This window comes from Helianthus annuus, chromosome 9 (genome assembly GCF_002127325.2).
Source record: "Helianthus annuus cultivar XRQ/B chromosome 9, HanXRQr2.0-SUNRISE, whole genome shotgun sequence".
NCBI lineage: Eukaryota > Viridiplantae > Streptophyta > Magnoliopsida > Asterales > Asteraceae > Helianthus > Helianthus annuus.
The window spans coordinates 70,709,812-70,728,372 of NC_035441.2; positions in this window are offsets into that span (position 1 = coordinate 70,709,812).

Sequence of the window (18,561 nt, forward strand, 5' to 3'; positions counted from 1 at the left end):
TATATTATGCTATGTTCAATATGATTGATGGCTTGATCCTGGTCACGTCACGCCTCCAAGCGGTGGTACTCCGCGTGTGGATTTTGGGGGTGTGACAGATTGGTATCAGAGCCATTGGTTATAGAGAACTTGGTTTTTATATGGGAAAAACGTTTTTATTAAAACCAGACTATAACCAGAACAGTGCTCTCAACGATCCACAACGACGCTTCGCTCCACGTGCAAGACTCAACCTCCTAGGTAATAAGGTTTATGTTTATTACCTGCTTGCTAGAACTGCTTAGAACTTTGCTCGTAGTATGCTAGATTACATTGCTTACTATACGTCGTTACATGAGAACCCCTATGTGCTTACACTCTTCTGTCATCGCTCTATTCGCGAACCTCTCTAACTCATGTTGCATTTGCTATGAAGATCATGTCTGGATGAATTAACATGACTCAAGCCCAGCTAGAGGCTCTCGTTCAAGCTCAAGTTGCTGCGGCACTTGCAGCTGCTCAAGCAGGTAGTATACCCTGCAGTATAGACTCACACTAGGATCTTTAGATCCTACATTAACCCTCGTATTTAACTTTGTCCTATTCGTACACAATAGGTCAACACGCGCAGCAACCCGTCTGCACTTTCAAGAACTTCATGGACTGTCGTCCAAGTACTTTCAGTGGCACCGAGGGGGCAGTGGGACTCCTCCATTGGTTTGAGAAGCTAGAGTCAGTGTTTGAAATGTGCGAATGCCCTGAGGCTCGCAGGGTCAAATACGCCACCGGTACTTTGGAAGGAATTGCGCTAACCTGGTGGAACGCGCAAGTTCAGATTCTCGGGTTGGCAGCTGCTAACGCCACCCCATGGAACGATTTTAAGGAACTCATCAAACGAGAATACTGCACGCGTGACGACATTCACAAGCTGGAAGATGAGTTTTATCACTTGAAGATGACGGGGTCAGAGATAGAAGCTTACACGAAGCGATCGAACGAACTGGCTATCTTGTGTCCAACCATGGTAGACCCTCCGATCAAGCGCATCGAGTTGTACCTCAAGGGTCTAGCCTCAGAAATTCAGAGCCATGTTACATCGGCTAACCTCGACAACATTCAAGATATTCAGCGTTTTGCCCACCGACTCACCGATCAGGCAGTGGATCAGAACAAGCTGCCAAAACGCATCAGTGCTACTACTACTGCTGTCACTACTCCTGCTACTCCCAGTGACAACAAAAGAAAGTGGGATGGGGATTCTAGCAAAGGTTCAGCAACAGTTCAGTCTCAAGCTCAGCAGTAGAAGACTGACCACTACCAGAGTCCTAGTCAGCAATCCTCTGGTGGTCATAGACAGAGAAGGTATCAAGGGTTTCACCCAAAGTGTCACAACTGCAACAGACATCACAGCGGCCAGTGCAACAAAAGTCGTTGTCAAAGATGTCTCAAGATGGGTCACGAGGCCAAAGACTGTAGGAGCCCACGGCCTGCAAATCAGAACCAGCAACCGCAACAACCAGCTCCACAGAACCCACAGCAGCAGCAGCCACAACGTGGAAACCGGGGATGTTTCCAGTGTGGAGCAGAAGGTCATTACAAACACGATTGTCCTCAGTTGAACCAGAATCAGAATCGCAACAACAACAATAACCAGGGCAACGGGAACAACAACAACGGGGGAAACAACAACAACAACAATGGCAACGAAGCTCGGGGTCGTGCTTTTGTGCTAGGTCGGGGTGACGCAGTGAATGATCCCAATGTGGTTATGGGTAAGTTTCTTCTCGACGATATTTACGTTACTGTCTATTTGATTCGGGTGCTGATACAAGCTATATGTCTTTGAAAATGAGTAAATTGTTAAAACGTACACCAACACCCCTAAACACCAAACATGTAGTAGAACTAGCTAACGGTAAAAGTGTAGAAGCCGCACATGTAATCAAGGGTTGTAGCATCGTTCTAGCTGGTCAGACCTTCTCGATTGATCTTATACCCATAGTTTTGGGTAGTTTCGACGTCGTTATCGGTATGGATTGGTTATCCCAGCATCATGCAGAGATTTTGTGCAAGGAAAAGGTCATTCGTATTCCTCGTTCTAGTCAGGAACCTCTTGAAGTACAAGGCGACAAGAGTGGTGCTGTGGTTGGCATCATCTCTTTCTTAAAAGCGCAGAAATGTTTACGAAAGGGGCACACTGCTATCTTGGCACTCGTTACTGACGCATCAGCGAAGGAAAAGAAGCTGGAGGATATTCCAGTTGTACGTGACTTCCCTCAGGTGTTTCCTGAAGATTTACCCGGTTTACCGCCTCATCGCCAAGTCGAGTTCCAGATTGAGTTGGCTCCTGGAGCAGCACCTATAGCCCGCGCACCGTATCGTTTAGCTCCAACCGAACTGGAAGAGTTGTCAAAGCAGTTACAAGAGCTCTTGGAAAAGGGCTTTATTCGTCCAAGCTCATCGCCTTGGGGAGCTCCAGTACTTTTCGTGAAAAAAAAGGATGGCACTTTCAGAATGTGCATCGACTACCGTGAACTGAACAAGGTGACGGTGAAGAACCGTTATCCTCTTCCGCGTATAGACGACTTATTCGACCAGTTGCAGGGGTCGAGTTACTACTCCAAGATAGACTTGAGGTCAGGGTATCATCAGCTGAGAGTCCGGGATGAGGACGTCTCCAAAACCGCTTTCAGAACTCGCTACGGTCACTACGAGTTTCTAGTCATGCCATTCGGGCTAACGAACGCGCCTGCCGTATTTATGGACCTGATGAACAGGGTGTGCAAGCCGTACTTAGACAAGTTTGTGATTGTCTTCATCGATGACATACTGATTTACTCCAAGAGTCAGGAGGAGCACGAACATCATCTGCGATTGATCTTGGAACTTCTTCGAAAGGAACAATTCTACGCCAAGTTTTCCAAATGCGACTTCTGGCTTCGTGAAGTCCACTTCTTAGGCCATGTGGTGAACAGGGAGGGGATTCATGTCGATCCATCCAAGGTAGATTCGATCAGGAACTGGCCTGCACCGCGTACACCAACGGAAATACGCCAATTCTTGGGTTTGGCGGGTTACCACAGACGATTCATAAAAGACTTCTCCAAGATCGCACAGCCGTTTACGCTACTGACACAGAAGGGTGTCACCTATCGCTGGAGAGAGCCCCAGGAGACCGCTTTTCAGTACCTAAAGGATAGGCTTTGCAGCGCACCTATTCTCTCATTGCCGGAGGGCACAGATGACTTCGTGGTTTATTGTCACGCATCGATACAGGGACTTGGGTGTGTATTGATGCAACGGGATAAGGTTATTGCCTACGCTTCTCGTCAACTCAAGGTTCACGAACGGAACTACACGACGCACGATTTAGAGCTGGGAGCTGTTGTTTTCGCGCTTAAGATATGGCGACACTACCTGTACGGTACCAGGTGCACGGTTTACACCGATCACAGGAGTCTCGAGCATATCCTTAAGCAAAAGGATTTGAACATGCGTCAACGAAGATGGGTTGAACTTCTGAATGATTACGAATGCGCCATCAAGTACCATCCAGGCAAGGCCAATGTTGTGGCAGACGCTCTCAGTCGGAAAGACACTCTACCTAGACGCGTACGAGCCTTGCAGCTCACGATTCAGTCTAGTCTTCCTGCACAGATACGAACTGCTCAGATAGAAGCCTTAAAACCCGAAAACGTCAAGGCTGAAGCCTTACGCGGCTCAAGGCAACGAATGGAACAAAAGGAAGACGGCGCCTACTATGTAACGGGGCGTATTTGGGTCCCACTTTTTGGCGGTTTACGAGAGCTGGTAATGGACGAAGCTCACAAGTCTCGCTACTCGGTACATCCAGGGTCGGATAAAATGTACCACGACATCAGAACAACATATTGGTGGCCTAGTATGAAGGCCCACATCGCTACTTACGTTAGCAAGTGTTTGACTTGTGCAAAGGTCAAAGTGGAGTATCAGAAACCAGCGGGCCTACTTCAGCAACCCAAGATACCGCAATGGAAATGGGAAGAAATTTCCATGGATTTCGTTACGGGCTTACCTAGATCCCAGCGGGGGAATGATACCATATGGGTGATCGTGGATCGACTCACCAAGTCTGCACACTTTCTGGCTATAAAGGAAACAGATAAGTTCTCCACTCTCGCAGACGTCTATCTTAAAGAAGTTGTTTCGAGGCACGGGGTGCCCACATCCATCATTTCGGATCGGGATGCACGATTCACGTCAGAGCTACGGCAAGCGATGCACAAATCTTTCGGCTCACGGTTAGACATGAGCACAGCGTATCACCCTCAGACGGATGGGCAGTCTGAGCGAACGATCCAAACTCTTGAAGACATGCTTCGGGCATGTGTTATTGATTTCGGCAACGGCTGGGAAAAGCATCTCCCTTTGGTGGAGTTCTCATACAATAACAGTTATCACACCAGCATACAAGCCGCTCCATTCGAGGCATTGTACGGACGTATATGCCGGTCACCTCTCTGTTGGGCAGAGGTGGGGGATAGTCAGATTACGGGTCCAGAGATTGTAGTGGACGCCACGGAAAAGATTGCGCAAATACGACAACGCATGGCGGCAGCACGCGACCGTCAGAAAGCCTACGCGGACAAGCGTCGAAAGCCTTTGGAATTTCAGGTCGGGGACCGGGTTTTACTTAAAGTTTCACCCTGGAAGGGTGTGGTTCGTTTTGGCAAACGGGGCAAATTAAATCTGCGATATGTCGGACCGTTCGAGATCATTGAGAAAAAAGGCAAAGTGGCCTACAAGCTAAACCTACCAGCTGAACTCGGTGCAGTTCACAATGTATTTCACGTGTCGAATCTGAAGAAGTGCCTGTCAGATGAGACCCTCATAGTTCCTTTCAAGGAACTCACTATCGATGAGCGGTTGCAGTTCGTCGAGGAGCCAGTTGAAAAAACGGACCGGGATGTTAAGGTCCTCAAAAACAAGAGAATCCCTCTTGTTCGAGTTCGTTGGAACTCCCGTCGTGGCCCAGAGTACACCTGGGAACGCGAAGACCAGATGACAGAAAAGTATCCCCAGTTATTCGGAACCAATACAACCACTGCTGAGGCTGAAGCTACTACCACGGAATTTCGAGACGAAATTTCAGATCAACGGGGGGAGGATGTGACACCCCAGGAAAACCAGTGAACGATGCAACCTATCTAGCTTCCTCAGTAAGTACACGTACCAAATTTCGGGACGAAATTTCTTTCAAGTTGGGGATAATGTGACAACTCGACCTTTCGACTTTAAATGCACGTTGACTTTGACTGTTTGATAGTTGACTTGTTGACTTGTAACTGTACATGTTATGTGTTAATGAAACGTATTGTATTGTGCATATATGTGATTACTGTCACGATGTGAGAATTAGTATAAAACACTTAGACTTATTCACCAATCAAACCATCTCGACGAATCAAACTTGTGATTCGCCAAGGACCACTCAACGAAACAGAAGCACTGTTTCGTCAACCCATTCTCAACGAAACAGCCTGTTTCGCCGGCCCATATGATTCGTCAAGCCCATTAAGGGCCCAGGACCATTAAAACACGTATATGATAGACGGAACAACCATATTCGCCACACTTTTAGCAAAACAAAACCCTAGAGCTTCATCTCCTCTGATTGACGGCGATCGTGTGCCCCGGAAACCCGAAACGACTTAGTTACTATTCAAGATTCTTTGTGGTTAGTGTTTAATTCCCTGCATGCTTGTTTGATTATATCATCGTAAACTGTTTCTAGTACAAGTTCATTAGAATCAATGATAGACATTGTCGTGTTCATGAATGATTGACGAATGGGTAAATGGAACTTATGGTTAGTCACAGTATTCGTATGTCAGACTTGATTGTATGGCGATCGGGAAACTGTTGTTATATATATTCTGATTCTGATTAATCTAGTGAATGAATGAGGCACCTTGTACAAATCAATGATTTGATATAATACAAATCACGACCCAGCCGTTACACAACCGTTATTGGTAATTAGGATTCATGTTAGATGATATGTGCCTTGATGTAATTGGTATGATCAATGGTTACTGTATGATAATGATTGCATGATTTCTTATGATGATATTACGTCTGTATGATTTCGGTTTGATGATTGACGACAATTAGGGTTCGGCGTTAATGTTGTAACTGATCGGCATAATTAACGTAACTGATAATTGACGTAACTGAACTATTAACGAAATAGAACTCTTGGCGAAACAGAGAGTGTGTTTCGCCAAAGGAGAAGTTGACGAAATAGAAAATGTGTTTCGCCAAAGGTCATTAACGAAATGGAATTTTGATTCGTCAAAGGGTAGTTGACGAAACACATTGTGTTTCGTCAACCTGTGTTTCGCCAACTTCTGTCTCGCCAACTTGGATAACCTGCAACATTAAACTGATTTAATTCTGTTAAGAGTTAACTGAGTTAACTAACTGATGTTAAACACTATGCATGACTTGTGTGATGTTGCTTAGTGATGAGTACTAGTTGGTAATCATTGATTATGCTTATACGTGAACTGTATGAATTCAAACTGATTGTGTACGTGCATACTCTAGGACGTGATTGATTTACTTTGAGCACATACTTAGCATACCGAGCAAACCAAGGTGAGTTCACACAGCCAAGGCATGGGATTCCCGGGTTAGGGATTGGGTTGGATTATTTGGAATGGATGATTACTCGTACTTACGCTATTGCTAGACTATAGACCATCGTCCTCAGGATAGTCAGGACACTTACGTAAAACCTACGTAAACTAGTATCTACCATTGTCTCCCGGGTCGGGAGGACACTTACGTAAAACCTACGTAAACTAATACCTACTACTGTCTTCCGGGTCGGAAGGACACTTACGTAAATCCTACGTAAACCCCACGCGTACCACTGTCCTCGGGGAAGGGCACTCACGTAAATCCTACGTGACCTTGTGCGTATTCCTGTTCTCGGATTAAGAAGAACACATGGTTGCAAATAGTCTAGTAAGTACCATAATGGGAAACCCCCATTAGTAAAGATAAACGTGGGAATCCCCCACTAGTAATATTTATATACAAGGCAATGGGAAACCCCCACCATTAGTACATACATGCATGGGAAGCCCCCAACTAGATGAACATACTCATTACTATTACGAACTTATTTTCTGTGAACTCGCTCAACTAGTTGTTGACTCTCTGCTGCATGCCTTGCAGGACCTTAGGTATCATATGGAGCTTGCACAAGGAGGAGCGGGTCGTTGTGGAGCACAGATCATGAACACTATGTTTAACGTTTCGAATATTCGAACTTATGATTTACTTCGGGTTTACATTATTATGCTTCCGCTATTGATACTATGTTTGGTTTAGAACATCAATTATATTGAATTGGGTTTTACGAACTATCTTATTTATATTATGCTATGTTCAATATGATTGATGGCTTGATCCTGGTCACGTCACGCCTCCAAGCGGTGGTACTCCGCGTGTGGATTTTGGGGGTGTGACAGAGTATACCACAGATGATATCTGTAAGGGGTTAAATGCGAGGGCCGTGAGAGCTCAGGTCGATACTTCCGTATACACAGAGAGATGACGGCTTCGACTTTCGGGTGTGTCCCCTTTAGAGGATCTTTTAATTACAACAACAGCGACTATCAATTTTATTGTTTCATCAGCTTGCTGAGGGCGATGCTGTGTTTCAAGCATTTGCAGAAAGTATTATTTGGGGACTAGGTCAGTACTTCCATACAGCAGAAGTCCCAGAATAATACCCCAGATATCACTGAGTATAAAGACCTAGTATCTCAGAATATGGGACCTTTCAAACAAGATTTCAGGGGTTACCTATATATCCAAGTAGTGTTCCCCACAAAATAAGCAAGTGCTTGAATTTAGGTTTATATCCCGAAAAAGTTTACTGTGTATAAAAACCTATCGACATATCATCAGTGAGACTGTTTAACGCTTATTAATTCTTTACAATTCTTTAGCATACAGTAACTGTCTACTGATGTACTATCATTTCCTCTTTTTACGCAAAACTCAAAATTTTTGAATTTTATCATGTTTTTGTATTTTTCAAATTTTCTAATGTTTTTGTATTTTCTGACAATTTTTCTCCCCCTAAAATGCAAAATCATGAAAAGAAATTTGACAACCCGATACTGATAGCTTTGTCTCGCCATCCATGATCTGCTAATCATGCACTGAATCATACTAAAAGCAGTAATTACCCCCATGATTTACAACATTGATTTTTACAGTTTGAAAACCGTTTTTCAATCTGATGAATGTAATCATGTTTGTTCAGCCGTGAGGGTTTCGGCGTATTCAAGTAACATTTATTCTAACAAAAACTAAAACATAACATATTTTTGGTTTTTACTTTTTCAAGTTGTGACAACTCGAATTTCAAAGATTCTATTTCGCATTTATTGCACGTTCTTGTCTTGTTTAGTTGATTAATTTCACAATTAGTTGCTATGGAATTGTATACGTTTTGCTACGATGAAGTGTATTGTGTGATTGTGCATGGTTATGTGTAGATTGTGATAAACTTGTCAAATATGTAAACTTGGTGGTGAAACTATGAAATTGTTATGAGATAGTGTTCATGTGTAAAATATGATACTTAGGGAGGTAGAGGGTAATTAGTGAAATCATAGAGATACTTAACCCTAATCCCTTTTCACTAATCATTTTCACAAACCAAAACACGTACTATACTCTCTAATCTCCTAGCAATCATCACCATCATCATTGGCAAGCTATTCATCACTTTCGATTCCACATTTCTCTAGGATCATCACAAGGTAAATGATTATTGTTTATTGATTTCTTGATTCTATCAAATGATTATTGTTTAGTGATTTCTTGATTATGTGTTCATGGAAAACCCTAGTTTCTCATGTGATATTCTGTGATTTGATCCTGGATAGTTGAGATTATGACGATGATTAGATGCATGCTTGATAGATTATTATTGTGATGATTGTTGTTGCTTAGCATCGGTCGAATAATTTTGATTTCTGCCGTCGATATGATTGGATTTAGGGTTTGCTTGATCAATGGAAACATAACTGTTACAATGATACAGACGTGTGAATTGAATGGTTGTCTGAGTATGTTAGTCAGAGTTTTAGCGAATATATATTGTCTGAGTTTTATAAGAGCATGCTTAGTCCGAGACTGAATAACATGTATATGTCCGAGTTCTTGTTGCTTGCTATCTGAGTTTTTTATGATAAAGATGTGAGGTCCGAGCTTTGTGTTACAAGTTGTAGTCCGACCTCTTTGATTATCATTCATGATGTCCGAGGATTTGTTGTAATGTTTAAGTAAATATTAGCCCGAGTTTTATCAAGTAACCAAGGCCCGACCTTTTTAATAACTTATCATGTCCGAGTTTAACTTATGATTACATGTCCGAGTTTCATCACTATTATGTGTATCCGAGTTTGATAAGGAGTATTATGTCCAAGCTTTATTCAAGTCTTAAGGGTCCGAGTTTCTTGACCCTCCCCCATGTCCGAGTTTCTTATAAGTGAATCAAGATGTCCGAGTTTTTGTCATGGGGTATGGGGTCCGAGTTTCTTGACCCTCCTTGTCCGACCTTGTAAACCCCCCCCCCCCTTAGTCCGAGGTTGTGAAGGACAACCTCTCTTGTCCGAGTTCTTTTGTATGAGAGCCCAAGGTCCGACTTTTTGGCCATACATGTGCATGATTCAATTTGCTTAAAATGCTAGTTCAAATCTCATGCTTAATAACCTTAATAATCTACTCCGAGTTATGTGTTACTGTGTAGTCTGAATTTCCCCTAGATATTAATGTCTGAGTTTTAATATTGTGTTATCTGAGTTTACGAATGATGCTGAATTCAAAACCCTGAATGAAGAACACATTGCATGATTAGTATGTATGCTACTGTATATCCTATCTGATGTCATTCCGCACACAACTATCACACATCTGTTTAGATATCAATGACTTGTAAACACTAATTGAATGAATCATGTGCATCATATCCTAGGACGTGAGTAACGGACTTAGACATTTGATAAACTCTAGAGCATAGCATACCGAGCAAACCAAGGTGAGTTCACACCCTTACTAAGGCATGGGATTCCCAGGGCACGAGAATTGGGATTGAAGGATTGAGATTGAATAGAACTGTACTTACACTATTACTAGACTACCATACCATCGTCCTCGGTTGTGCAGGACACAAACGTGAAATCTACGTACACATATACTTACTACTATCCTCGGTTGTGAAGGATACCTATACATATTACTATCCTCGGTTGTGAAGGATACCTATACATATTACTATCCTCGGTTGTGAAGGATACTTATACTTAATTACTATCCTCGGATGTGAAGGATACCCACGTAAGACCTACGTGAACTTATACTTACTACTGTTCTCGGATTGTGAAGAACACATATGGTTACGAATAGTCTAGTGGTTATACAACATGGGAAGCCCCCACCAATAGAACGTACTAACGGCCCAGTAGAGCCACCTGTTACAAACGAACTTACTATTACGCATTTACTTTCTGTGAACTCGCTCAACTAGTTGTTGATCCTCTGTTACATGCCTTGCAGGTCGTTAGGTATATGGAGCTTGCACAGGGAGGAGCAGGTCGTTGTGGGCTTGGATCGTGATTATCCTGTTAAACACTTTTGATATCTGATACTTGTTTAGGATGGGTTTTATTTATACGCTTCCGCTAAACAAAGATAACTTTCTTATGATTTGAAACACCTTTCATATGGATTTGGTTTGGTTTAAATGACAACTACTTTTATTATATGTATTGTTCTGTATGATTGGTGGCTTGATCCTGGTCAGTCACGCTCCCAAGCGGTGATACTCCGCGGGTGGATTTTGGGGGTGTGACAGATTGGTATCAGAGCCATTGGTTATAGAGAACTTGGTTTTAATATGGGAAAACATTTTATTAAAACCAGACTATAACCAGAACAGTGCTCTCAACGATCCACAACGACGCTTCGCTCCACTTGCAAGACTCGACATACTAGGTAATAAGGTTTATGTTTATTGCCTACATGCTAGAATTGCATAGAACTTTGCTCGTAGTATGCTTACATTACTTTGCTCACTACTTGTTATTGCTTGAGAACACTTACGTGCTTACACTCTTCTGTCATCGCACTATTCGCGAACCTTTCTCACTTATGTTGCCTTTGATGTGAAGATCAATGGCCGGACGAATCAACATGACTCAAGCCCAGCTAGAGGCTCTTGTTCAAGCTCAAGTTGTTGCGGCACTTGCAGCTGCTCAAGCAGGTAGTATACCCTGCAGTATAGACACACTAGGATCTTTAGATCCTACATTAATTCTCGTATTTAACCTTGTCCTATTCGTACACAATAGGTCAACACGCGCAGCAGCCTGTCTGCACTTTCAAGAATTTCATGGATTGTCGCCCTAGCACGTTCAGCGGCACCGAAGGAGCGGTTGGGTTCCTCCACTGGTTTGAAAAGCTCGAGTCTGTGTTCGAGATGTGTGAATGCCCTGAGGCTCGCAGGGTTAAGTATGCCACTGGTACTTTGGAAGGGATCGCGTTAACTTGGTGGAACGCGCAAGTGCAGATCCTAGGGTTGGCAGCTGCTAACGCCACCCCTTGGAATGACTTCAAGGAATTGATTAAGCGTGAATACTGCACACGGGAAGACATCCACAAGCTGGAGGATGAGTTTTATCATTTGAAGATGACTGGGTCAGAAATCGAGGCTTATACCAAGAGGTCGAACGAGTTGGCTGTGCTGTGTCCAACTATGGTGGACCCTCCATACAAGCGTATTGAGTTGTATCTCAAGGGTTTGGCGCCAGAAATCCAGAGCCACGTAACATCGGCTAATCTCGACAACATTCAGGCTATTCAGCGCCTCGCTCACCGCATCACAGATCGGGCAGTGGATCAGAACAGACTGCCAAAGCGTATCAGCGCTACTGCCACCGCTACTGCTTCTACTACACTTGCTACTCCCAGTGAGAACAAGAGAAAATGGGATGGGGATTCTAGCAATGGGTCAGCTTCAGTTCAGTCACAGGTTCAGCAGCGAAAGACTGACAGTTACCAGAGTCCCAGTCAGCATTCTTCAGGCAGTCACAGGCAGGGGGGATATAGAGGGAACCTCCCAAAGTGTAACAACTGCAACAGACACCACAGTGGCCAGTGTAACAAGGGTCGCTGTCAAAGATGCCTCAGGATGGGTCATGGGGCCAAAGATTGTAGAAGCCCTCGGCCTGCGAACCAGAACCAGCAGCAGCCACCAGCACAGCAGAATCAACAGCAGGGCAACAAAGGGTGTTTTCAGTGCGGTGTAGAGGGTCACTTCAAAAGGCACTGCCCTCAGCTGAACAGGAACCAGAACAACAACAACAATAACAACAATCAGGGCAATGGCAACAACAACAACAACGGTGGAAACAACAATGGCAATGAAGCAAGGGGTCGTGCGTTTGTGTTGGGGCAGGGTGATGCCAGAAATGATCCCAACGTCGTTATGGGTAAGTTTCTTCTCGACGATATTTATGTTACCGTTTTGTTTGATTCGGGTGCGGATACGAGTTATATGTCTTTGAAAATGAGTAAATTGTTAAAACGTACACCAACACCCCTAAACACCAAACATGTCGTAGAACTAGCAAATGGTAAAAGTGTAGAAGCCACACATGTAGTCAAGGGTTGTAACATCGTTCTAGCGGGTCATACTTTCTCCATCGATCTCATTACTATAGTTCTGGGTAGTTTCGACATCGTCGTGGGTATGGATTGGTTGTCTAAGCAGCAAGCAGAGATCCTATGTAAGGAGAAGATCATTCGTATTCCTCGTTCGGGTAAAGAACCTCTAGAAGTTCAAGGCGACAAGAGTGGTGCAGTGGTTGGCATCATCTCTTTCTTGAAAGCTCAGAAATGTTTACGAAAGGGGCATACTGCCATGTTGGCACTTGTTACTGATGCAGCATCGAAAGAGAAAAGAGTAGAGGATATTCCAGTTGTACGCGAATTCCCTCAAGTGTTTCCTGAGGATTTACCTGGTCTACCGCCTCATCGCCAGGTCGAGTTTCAAGTTGAACTAGCTCCAGGAGCAGCACCAATAGCCCGCGCACCGTATCGTTTAGCTCCAACCGAACTGGAGGAACTGTCAAAGCAACTACAAGAGCTCTTGGATAAAGGTTTCATTCGTCCAAGCTCTTCGCCTTGGGGAGCTCCAGTACTATTCGTGAAAAAGAAGGATGGCACTTTCAGGATGTGCATAGACTACCGCGAACTGAACAAAGTCACGGTGAAGAACCGCTATCCTCTTCCTCGCATTGACGACTTATTCGACCAGTTGCAAGGGTCGAGTTACTACTCCAAGATTGATCTAAGGTTAGGTTACCATCAGCTGAGAGTCCGGGATGAGGACGTCTCCAAGACAGCATTCAGAACTCGCTACGGCCATTACGAGTTTCTGGTCATGCCATTCGGGCTTACGAACGCGCCTGCAGTCTTCATGGATCTTATGAACAGGGTGTGCAAACCTTATCTTGACAAGTTCGTCATTGTCTTCATCGACGACATTCTAATCTACTCCAAGAGTCAGGAGGAACACGAGCAGCACTTACGTCTTATCTTGGAACTTCTTCGAAAGGAGCAACTGTACGCAAAGTTTTCAAAATGCGACTTCTGGCTTCGTGAAGTCCACTTCTTAGGCCATGTGGTGAACAGGGATGGGATCCATGTCGATCCATCCAAGGTAGATTCGATCAGGAACTGGCCTGCACCGCGTACACCAACAGAAATACGCCAATTCTTGGGTTTGGCGGGATACTACAGGCGGTTTATCAAGGACTTCTCCAAGATCGCGCAGCCGCTCACTATGCTGACACAGAAAGGTGTCGTTTACAGATGGGGTAATACGCAGGAAACTGCTTTTCAGTACCTGAAGGATAGACTATGCAGCGCACCTATCCTCTCACTGCTCGAGGGCACGGATGACTTCGTGGTTTATTGTGACGCATCGATACAGGGGCTTGGTTGTGTATTGATGCAGCGGGATAAAGTTATTGCCTACGCCTCTCGTCAACTCAAGGTTCATGAACGGAATTATACGACGCACGATTTAGAGCTGGGAGTTGTTGTTTTCGCGCTTAAGATATGGCGACACTACCTGTACGGTACCAAGTGCACAATTTACACCGATCACAGGAGTCTTGAACATATCTTCAAGCAGAAGGAATTGAACATGCGTCAACGGAGATGGGTCGAGTTACTTAACGATTACGAATGCGCTATCAAGTACCATCCAGGCAAAGCCAATGTTGTGGCTGACGCTCTCAGTCGGAAAGACACTCTACCTAGGCGTGTACGAGCTTTGCAGCTCACTATTCAGTCCAGTCTTCCTGCACAGATACGAACTGCTCAGATCGAAGCATTGAAACCCGAAAACGTCAAAGCTGAAGCCTTACGCGGCTCAAGGCAACGAATGGAACAAAAGGATGATGGCGCATACTATGTAACGGGGCGTATATGGGTCCCACTATATGGCGGTTTACGAGAGCTTGTGATGGATGAAGCTCATAAGTCTCGCTACTCGATACATCCAGGTTCGGATAAAATGTACCACGATCTCAAAACAACATACTGGTGGCCTAGCATGAAAGCCCACATCGCTACTTACGTCGGCAAGTGTTTGACATGTGCAAAGGTCAAAGTAGAGTATCAGAAACCAGCGGGCCTACTACAGCAACCCAAGATACCGCAATGGAAATGGGAAGAAATTTCCATGGATTTCGTTACAGGCTTACCTAGATCCCAGCGTGGGAATGATACTATCTGGGTAATCGTAGATCGACTCACAAAGTCTGCTCATTTCCTGGCTATTAAGGAAATAGATAAGTTCTCTACCTTAGCAGACGTCTACTTGAAAGAAGTTGTTTCGAGGCACGGAGTGCCAACCTCTATCATTTCGGATCGGGATGCACGATTCACGTCAGAGCTTTGGCAAGCGATGCATAAATCTTTTGGCTCACGATTAGACATGAGTACAGCATATCATCCTCATACGGATGGGCAGTCTGAGCGAATGATCCAAACTCTTGAAGACATGCTTCGGGCATGTGTTATCGATTTCGGCAACGGCTGGGAAAAACATCTCCCATTGGTGGAGTTTTCGTATAATAACAGTTATCACACCAGCATACAAGCCGCGCCATTCGAGGCATTGTACGGACGTAAATGCCGGTCACCTCTCTGTTGGGCAGAGGTGGGGGATAGTCAGATTACGGGTCCAGAGATTGTAGTGGACGCCACAGAAAAGATTGCACAAATACGACAACGCATGGCGGCAGCACGCGACCGTTAGAAAGCTTACGCGGACAAGCGTAGGAAGCCTTTGGAATTTCAGGTCGGGGACCGGGTTTTACTAAAAGTCTCACCCTGGAAGGGTGTGGTTCGTTTTGGCAAAAGAGGCAAACTAAATCCGCGGTATGTCGGACCGTTCGAGATCATTGAGAAAATAGGCAAAGTGGCCTACAAGCTAAACCTACCAGCTGAACTCGGTGCAGTTCACAATGTTTTTCACGTGTCGAATCTGAAGAAGTGCCTGTCAGATGAGACCTTCATAGTTCCTTTCAAGGAACTCACTATCGACGAGCGGTTGCAGTTCGTCGAGGAACCAGTTGAAATCACGGACCGGGATGTTAAGGTCCTCAAAAGCAAGAGAATCCCTCTTGTTCGAGTTCGTTGGAACTCCCGACGTGGCCCAGAGTACACCTGGGAACACGAAGACCAAATGAAAGAAAAGTACCCCCAGTTATTCGAAAACTGCGCAACCACTACTGAGACTGAAGCTACTACTGCGGAATTTCGGGACGAAATTCCAAATCAACGGGGGGATGATGTGACACCCCAGGAAAACCAGTGAACAGTACAACTTACCTAGCTTTCTCAGTGAGTGCGTACCAAATTTCGGGACAAAATTTCTTTTAAGTTGGGGATAATGTGACAATTCGAATTTCAAAGATTCTATTTCGCATTTATTGCACGTTCTTGTCTTGTTTAGTTGATTAATTTCACAATTAGTTGCTATGGAATTGTATACGTTTTGCTACGATGAAGTGTATTGTGTGATTGTGCATGGTTATGTGTAGATTGTGATAAACTTGTCAAATATGTAAACTTGGTGGTGAAACTATGAAATTGTTATGAGATGGTGTTCATGTGTAAAATATGATACTTAGGGAGGTAGAGGGTAATTAGTGAAATCATAGAGATACTTAACCCTAATCCCTTTTCACTAATCATTTTCACAAACCAAAACACGTACTATACTCTCTAATCTCCTAGCAATCATCACCATCATCATTGGCAAGCTATTCATCACTTTCGATTCCACATTTCTCTAGGATCATCACAAGGTAAATGATTATTGTTTATTGATTTCTTGATTCTATCAAATGATTATTGTTTATTGATTTCTTGATTATGTGTTCATGGAAAACCCTAGTTTCTCATGTGATATTCTGTGATTTGATCCTGGATAGTTGAGATTATGACGATGATTAGATGCATGCTTGATAGATTATTATTGTGATGATTGTTGTTGCTTAGCATCGGTCGAATAATTTTGATTTCTGCCGTCGATATGATTGGATTTAGGGTTTGCTTGATCAATAGAAACGTAACTGTTACAATGATACAGACGTGTGAATTGAATGGTTGTCTGAGTATGTTAGTCAGAGTTTTAGCGAATATAAATTGTCTGAGTTTTATAAGAGCATGCTTAGTCCGAGACTGAATAACATGTATATGTCCGAGTTCTTGTTGCTTGCTATCTGAGTTTTTTATGATAAAGATGTGAGGTCCGAGCTTTGTGTTACAAGTTGTAGTCCGACCTCTTTGATTATCATTCATGATGTCCGAGGATTTGTTGTAATGTTTAAGTAAATATTAGCCCGAGTTTTATCAAGTAACCAAGGCCCGACCTTTTTAATAACTTATCATGTCCGAGTTTAACTTATGATTACATGTCCGAGTTTCATCACTATTATGTGTATCCGAGTTTGATAAGGAGTATTATGTCCGAGCTTTATTCAAGTCTTAAGGGTCCGAGTTTCTTGACCCTCCCCCATGTCCGAGTTTCTTATAAGTGAATCAAGATGTCCAAGTTTTTGTCATGGGGTATGGGGTCCGAGTTTCTTGACCCTCCTTGTCCGACCTTGTAAACCCCCCCCCCTAGTCCGAGGTTGTGAAGGACAACCTCTCTTGTCCGAGTTCTTTTGTATGAGAGCCCAAGGTCCGACTTTTTGGCCATACATGTGCATGATTCAATTTTCTTAAAATGCTAGTTCAAATCTCATGCTTAATAACCTTAATAATCTACTCCGAGTTATGTGTTACTGTGTAGTCTGAATTTCCCCTAGATATTAATGTCTGAGTTTTAATATTGTGTGATCTGAGTTTACGAATGATGCTGAATTCAAAACCCTGAATGAAGAACACATTGCATGATTATTATGTATGCTACTGTATATCCTATCTGATGTCATTCCGCACACAACTATCACACATCTGTTTAGATATCAATGACTAGTAAACCCTAATTGAATGAATCATGTGCATCATATCCTAGGACGTGAGTAACAGACTTAGACATTTGATAAACTCTAGAGCATAGCATACCGAGCAAACCAAGGTGAGTTCACACCCTTACTAAGGCATGGGATTCCCAGGGCACGGGAATTGGGATTGAAGGATTGAGATTGAATAGAACTGTACTTACACTATTACTAGACTACCATACCATCGTCCTCGGTTGTGCAGGACACAAACGTGAAATCTACGTACACATATACTTACTACTATCCTCGGTTGTGAAGGATACCTATACATATTACTATCCTCGGTTGTGAAGGATACCTATACATATTACTATCCTCGGTTGTGAAGGATACTTATACTTAATTACTATCCTCGGATGTGAAGGATACCCACGTAACACCTACGTGAACTTATACTTACTACTGTTCTCGGATTGTGAAGAACACATATGGTTACGAATAGTCTAGTGGTTATACAACATGGGAAGCCCCCACCAATAGAACGTACTAACGGCCCAGTAGAGCCACCTGTTACAAACGAACTTACTATTATGCATTTACTTTCTGTGAACTCGCTCAACTAGTTGTTGATCCTCTGTTACATGCCTTGCAGGTCGTTAGGTATATGGAGCTTGCACAGGGAGGAGCAGGTCGTTGTGGGCTTGGATCGTGATTATCCTGTTAAACACTTTTGATATCTGATACTTGTTTACGATGGGTTTTATTTATACGCTTCCGCTAAACAAAGATAACTTTCTTATGATTTGAAACACCTTTCATATGGATTTGGTTTGGTTTAAATGACAACTACTTTTATTATATGTATTGTTCTGTATGATTGGTGGCTTGATCCTGGTCAGTCACGCTCCCAAGCGGTGATACTCCGCGGGTGGATTTTGGGGGTGTGACACAAGTTTTTAGGGTTTTGAAAATATTGTTTATTTATGTA